We start from the raw sequence: 6,403 nt of genomic DNA, 5'->3' as shown, positions 1-6,403 counted from the left end.
CCTAACTTTGGCGGCACAATGACACACGAGACAGGAAGTCCCTCCCCAATGAGGGCAAAGGCTGCGGGAGGGGGCAAAGCCGGAACCGGAGCCGAACACACTTCCTGTTGGGGGCGGGACAGTGCCAGGCCAGCCCGCCGGAAATGAGGTAGTGACAAGGAGCCAGGCTCAGCGCTGTCTGACTTCTGATGCCGTCCTCCTCACTCTTCTGCGACTGGAAAGCAGGGTGGTAGGTAGATTGCAGGCGGGAAGATGTGGTCTTACGCTGAAGTGAAAGTGGCTCAGTCGTATCCGACTCTTTGCGACCCGATGGACTATAGAGTTCATGGAGTTTTCCAGGCCAGAATACTAGAGTGGGTAGCCTTTCCCTTTCCCAGGGGATCTTCCCAACCCAGGGGTTGAACCCACGTCTCCCGCATTGCGGGCGGATTCTTTACCAGCTAGGCCACAAGGGAAGCCCGAGTACTGGAGTGGATAGCCTATCCCTACCCCACGGATCTTCCCGACCCAAGGCTCGAACCAAGGTCTCCTGCCTTGCAGGCGGATTCTTAACCAACTGATCTATCAGGGAAGCCATTTATAACAGCAGAAATGCCGTGAAGAAGAAAAAGTGCGGTGTTCATTACAGTGGAGTACGGAAAGGGGAAGGCAGTTTGGGCAAATGCATCCTAACCTACTCCGTCACAGACTACTGGACGGGGTTCATTCTGGTTTTCAGAAAAGACCGAGGCATCGAAGAGGAGTATGGTGCCGGGTGCCCGGAGATCTCCAGAACACTTTTAAAAGAAATCCACTCTGGGCTCCACAAGATAGGTTTTACTCCCCTTAGTTTATATGCCTACTGTTTCTCAAAAGGCAGGGCACTTTCTGGAATTTCTATCAGGTGTTGACTTAATAGTTATAATAGCAGTAATATCCCGCCACTACAGCTTTCATTAACATATACTTTAAAGTATAGTTTTAGTAAAAATTACGCACTTACAATATTCTCAAACTGGTTTATTTCATTTAAGCTCTGCCAGCAACCAAACATACGTATTCTCCTTGCCAATCTCATCCTTATTCCTTTCTAGGTTTAAGTCTAAACTGTTACACTCTTTAGTGAGATAAGGTAAATAGATTTCTGGAATTTGACAGCTGGAATTCTATAGATAGGGCGCTGGGAACTGACTGATAACAGTGACTAGCTGAGTTAGTTCACGGCGCCAGGAAGATCTCTGGTGTCTGGGAGACGGGATTAGATTCAGTTCCCATCGTAGCATTTACTACATTGCATCATGATTTCCTATTTACTGTGTGTCTCAGTAGACTAACTTTGAGGTCGGGGATCATATATGTGCATTTCTGTATCTCCAGTACCTACATTCAAACAAGTCTTTGAATCAAGACTTTAGATCCCTTGACTCCTGGCTCTGGCTGCAGATTGCTGCCTAACCCGTACAGGCAGAGGTGGGCACCATATAAAGTCCCAAGGCGAAAGCTCAAGGAAATGACTGTGCAGTGTCTAGTCTACATGTGGAAAATCTAAGTGCTTAAGATGACTCCACAATCATTCTGGGATGAGGAGGACTTTGAATTGGAAGGTGGGAGTGTGGGCAGGTATTACTGAAATCATTTATATACAACTTAAATGCTCCCTCACTACCTTATAGATACAAATGAGATTAACAGGCAAATTTTGCTAAAGCCATAGCTGCCTTCTCACTTGGGTAACTAAGCCTCTTAAGGTTCCCTTTGTCATCTGATCACTCAAGAAGTCTCCAGATCCTAGGCCTGCTCACACTTGCTATTCCACCTCAGCTCCTCAGACTACTTGTCACTCTCCTACTCTCCTGCTGCTCCAAGCCCTTGGGGTTTACCTTCCTTTCCTGTTGTTCAGTTGCTAAGTCGTCTCTGACTCTGTGACCTCACGGACTGTAGCACGCCAGGCTTCCAAGTCCTTCACTCTCTCCCTGAGTTTGCTCAAACTCATGTCCAAAGAGTCGGTGATGCCATCCAACCATCTCATCCTCTTTTGCCCCCTTCTCTTTACCACTATGCAAATACTCTCCCTTTTCTGTGGTCTGTTTTTACGAAGGGCCTCAGAGCAACATTAAGCCAAAACGTGTTAGTCAATTCACTTGGACCACTCTGTTTCGCATTTAGCTTGCTCCTCCCCAGGATATACCTTTGCCACCAGAGTAAAGGCATCAGAAAAATTTCAGTGCAGTGACCACACTGCCTGGAACCACTATTCTACCCCCAGACCTCTTGCTGATTTCTGCTTACAGAACTCAATAGCCTCTTGCCCCATCATAAATTTTCCCCCAGGTGTCAGGTTCCCTTTCCCTCCTAGGTTCTCTAGGTACTGCCCTTGCTACATAAATTACATTGTGTATGATATGAACTGTTACCACAGGGAAAGAGAATAAACTCTCACAACTCCAGGGACCATTTAACCTTCAAAGTGTAACTTAATTTTTACCTCCATGAAGTTTCCAATCTGCATCAGACAGAAATGTCTTCTACCTTTAAACTTCAAATCCACATTGTCTTTATGAATAACTGGCTTTGTGAGTAAGGCCTTGCATCCCCTTAATCACCTTCTGCCTACGCAGCCTCTCACACTGTTTCTACTAGGTCATCTCAACTAGAGAGCTGCTTCATGCTAGGGAGCCTGGTGTAAACATTTTATCTCCCACTGTTTGTACACAGTAAATGCTCAAGTATCTGATAAATTATTAAATAAGTGATTTGTAATTGTACCCTTCCACTTCACACACACCCTCCCTTGGGATACAGTGGGATTGTGTTAATTGAAGGCATCTTTGGTGGCACAAGATGGGTTTTTACATATCCGTGTGTGCTCTCGTTCACAGTCAGCAGGTGCAGAGTAGCGAACTATCCTCTTCAGAACTGACCCAAAGAAGCCTAATGACATTTTTTTTTTTTAGGAATTCTGGACTGAGAGACAGAGCCTGTAGTCTCTGGATCTGCGCACGGCAGCACTCTAGAGACTATGCAAATTCTTGCTGAGATACCTAGAGCTGCTCCGCTTTCTACCTTTCTACCTTTCTACCTTACTCCAAGGTGCCCTCATATCCATCTAAAAAGTTCTTTTAGCTACAGGTTGTTTCTGTTTTCTTCTACTAGGAAAACCTGATGTAACAGCAGAATAAGGTGGAACACTGACATCACACAGATGATACTCCCCAAATAAAGGAAAATCATTCCTTGTGTTATCCAAGTATCTCACTTTACTCAAATAAACTCAGTTATTCTCTTTTGTTGAAGAGAAGTGTGGCTTTTATCTCTGAGAAGGAAAGGGTAAGTTTGGAATTCAGCTAGTATTAACAAAAAACAACAACAACTTTCAAAAGTTATGGAGATAAAAAATTACTTTGAAAACCATACATTTATGTCATTACACCCATCTTCATATCATCTACACTGAGGTAAACAAATACATGTAAAATCTGAATAACATCTGCTGTACTTAAATACAAATGGTCTTATTAACTCTTCAAAGGACAGATGAGAATTTGCATTGATCCAATTCTTACAGTCTTGTCCAGTCCCTCTTGAAGCCAATGGCTGGGCAGTCTGTAAACAGGATTTAGTTAAGCCTACTGTGCGCATCTATCCATCCATCCTTCCAACATTGTTCTGTGCATTCTTCTGTGTGAGGCACTGTGCTGGATAATGGAGAAACGGGTAAGTAAAACATGATTCCTACCCATCAAGAAGCTCATAGGGGAAAAAAAAAAAAGCTCACAAGAGAAACAGTCAAATAACTACAGTACAGTGTGATGTCATATAATACAGCTTGAGAAAAATATTACGATAGCCTCTAACTGCCTAGAGTAATGAAAAGAAGGAGTCTGAGAGAGAATGCTTGAGTTGGAAACACTTCCAGGGAAATGCACCTTCAGCTGCTAATCCAAAGGATGGAAAGTTTTGCTCTTAGTTTTGTTGTTCAGTCGCTAAGTTGTGTCTGACTCTTTGTGACCCCATAGACTACAGCATGCTAGGCTTCCCTGTCCTTCACCACCTCCTGGAGTCTGCTCAAACTCATGTCCATTGAGTTGGTGATGCCATCCAACCATCTCATCCTCTGTCGCCCCCTTCTCCTCCTGCCCACAATCTTCCCCAGCATCAGGGTCTTTTCCAATGAGCTGGCTCTTCGCATCATGTGGCCAAAGTATTGGAGCTTCAGCATAAGTCCTTCCAATGAATATTCAGAGTTGATTTCCTTTAGGATTGATTGGTGTGATCTCCTTGCTGTCCAAAGGACTCTCAAGTCTCCAGCAACACAATTCAAAAGCATCAATTCTTCGGCAATCAGCCTTTTTTATGTTCCAACTTTCACATCTATACATGATTACTGGAAAAACCATAGCTTTGACTCTATGGACTTTTGTTGGCAAAGTGATGTCTCTGCTTTTTAATACACTGTCTAGGTTTGTCATAGCTTTTCCTCCAAAAAGTGAGTGTCTTTTAATTTCATGGCTGCAGTCAATATCCGCAGTGATTTGGAGCCCAAGAAAAAGAAGTCTGTCACTGTTTCCATTTTTCCCCCATCTATGCGCCATGAAGTGATGGGGCCAGATGCCATGATCTTAGTTTCCTGAATGTTGAGTTTTAAGTCAACTTTTTCACTGTCCTTTTACCCTTGTGGCTCAGCTGTTAAAGAATTTGCCTGCAATGTGGGAGACCTGGGTTCAATCCCTGGGCTGGGAAGATCGCCTGGAGAAGGGAAAGGCTACCCACTCCAGTATTCTGGCCTGGAGATTTCCATGGACTGCACAGTCTGTGGCATCACAGAGTCAGACACGACTGAGCAACTTTCACTCCACTTTCACCCTTATCAAGAGGCTCTTCAGTTCCTCTTCATTTTCTGCCACGGTATCATCTGCATATCTAAGGTTGCTAATATTTCTCCTGGCAATCTTGATTCCAAGTTGGAACTCATCCAGCTTGGCATTTCGCACGATGTACTCTGCATAGAAGTTATTAGTAATAAGCAGGTTGATGATATGCAGATGATATACTCCTTTCCCAATTTGGAACCAGTCTGTTATTCCATTTCTGGTTCTTTTGCTTCTTGACGTGCATTTAGGTTTCTCAGGAGATAGGTAAGGTGGTCTGGTATTCCCATCTCTTTAAGCTTTTAGTCAGAAGAAAATTAAAATAGAATGATAATATTTACCAGGGCCTCCTATTGATAAGGCAAAACTACAGTACAACTCAGAAATCTGGATGCCTTATTGCCAGATTTATAGCACCTAAAGACACAGTTCCCATGAGTTTTTAATACTGAAAGACAAGATTCAATTTTAAACATTTGCCCTGTTCTATGCAATGATCTTACCAGAAAGTCCTCTAAGAAGGTCCATAGGCTTCCAGTTTTGTGAAAGGGAGTTTAAATGGCCAAATGCATGTTTCATAAATGGAAATACAGTCCCTGATTTTATATAACTGAATCTCACATTTACTAATTTTGGAACCAGTTAATACCAAACAGTTCTTAAGAAGCAAAGAGTTGATTTCTCAGTGGAAATTTGGGGCCTAAAGAACAAGGATGGTTCTGAGTCATTGGACTACATGGGTTTTAATCTAGAAGTTTTTCTTCATTTTTGACTATGTTAGGGAGAATATCCTGAGATTAAACTACTATCCAAATGTCTTTTTCAAAAAGAGAAAAGGAAGCAATCCAACAGGATGTGCACTAAAACAGGCATCTCCTGTCTAAGTAAGTGCTAAAGATGAATGCTTTAAACTCCCAACTTGACACCATTTCACACATGAAGACTCCTTGAGATCCCTGCAAGCGTGTACTGCTGCCAACTCAAGGAGGAAAAATATTACGGGTGTGTGAAGAATGAGGAAAAGTTGCTGTTTTATGCACAATTCCTTTAAAGAGTAAGGACTATTTCCTAAATTTATCAAGAGGTTTTCAATCACTCTTTTTTGAAAGAGAACATAAAGGATGTGAAGGCACAAAAAGGGAAGCTGAAATCCAATTGCAATGACTACTCACGCAATTGGCCCCTTTCTACATGGCTTTATAGAAACCTCCTGAGTACCAAAGAGATTACGCTTTTACAAAAGAAAGCTCCTACGTTGTTGCACGGCACACTACTGCTTCCTTAGACCTTTCAGAAAATAATCCCCAACTATTCTTTATAAACCCTAAACGGCTTTCTATGTTAAAATACAGCAGCAGAGACCAAGTGTAGAATAACTGCACAACTGTGATAATGAGTTGTACTAGTTTCATATGAGTGACTTTCTACTCAAAAGAATGAGACAAAGGGCGTCACCCCATGGACATAGTCAGTTTCACAGTGTGGGCATACACATATGGATGATCTGAGGCACAAGCTGTGGTTGGTCCTAAGAAGATGAAAGGCAGAATCAGGTT

Source organism: Budorcas taxicolor, chromosome 1 (genome assembly GCF_023091745.1).
Source record: "Budorcas taxicolor isolate Tak-1 chromosome 1, Takin1.1, whole genome shotgun sequence".
NCBI lineage: Eukaryota > Metazoa > Chordata > Mammalia > Artiodactyla > Bovidae > Budorcas > Budorcas taxicolor.
The sequence above is the reverse complement of the archived record's forward strand: the minus strand, read 5'-3'. Positions refer to the sequence as shown.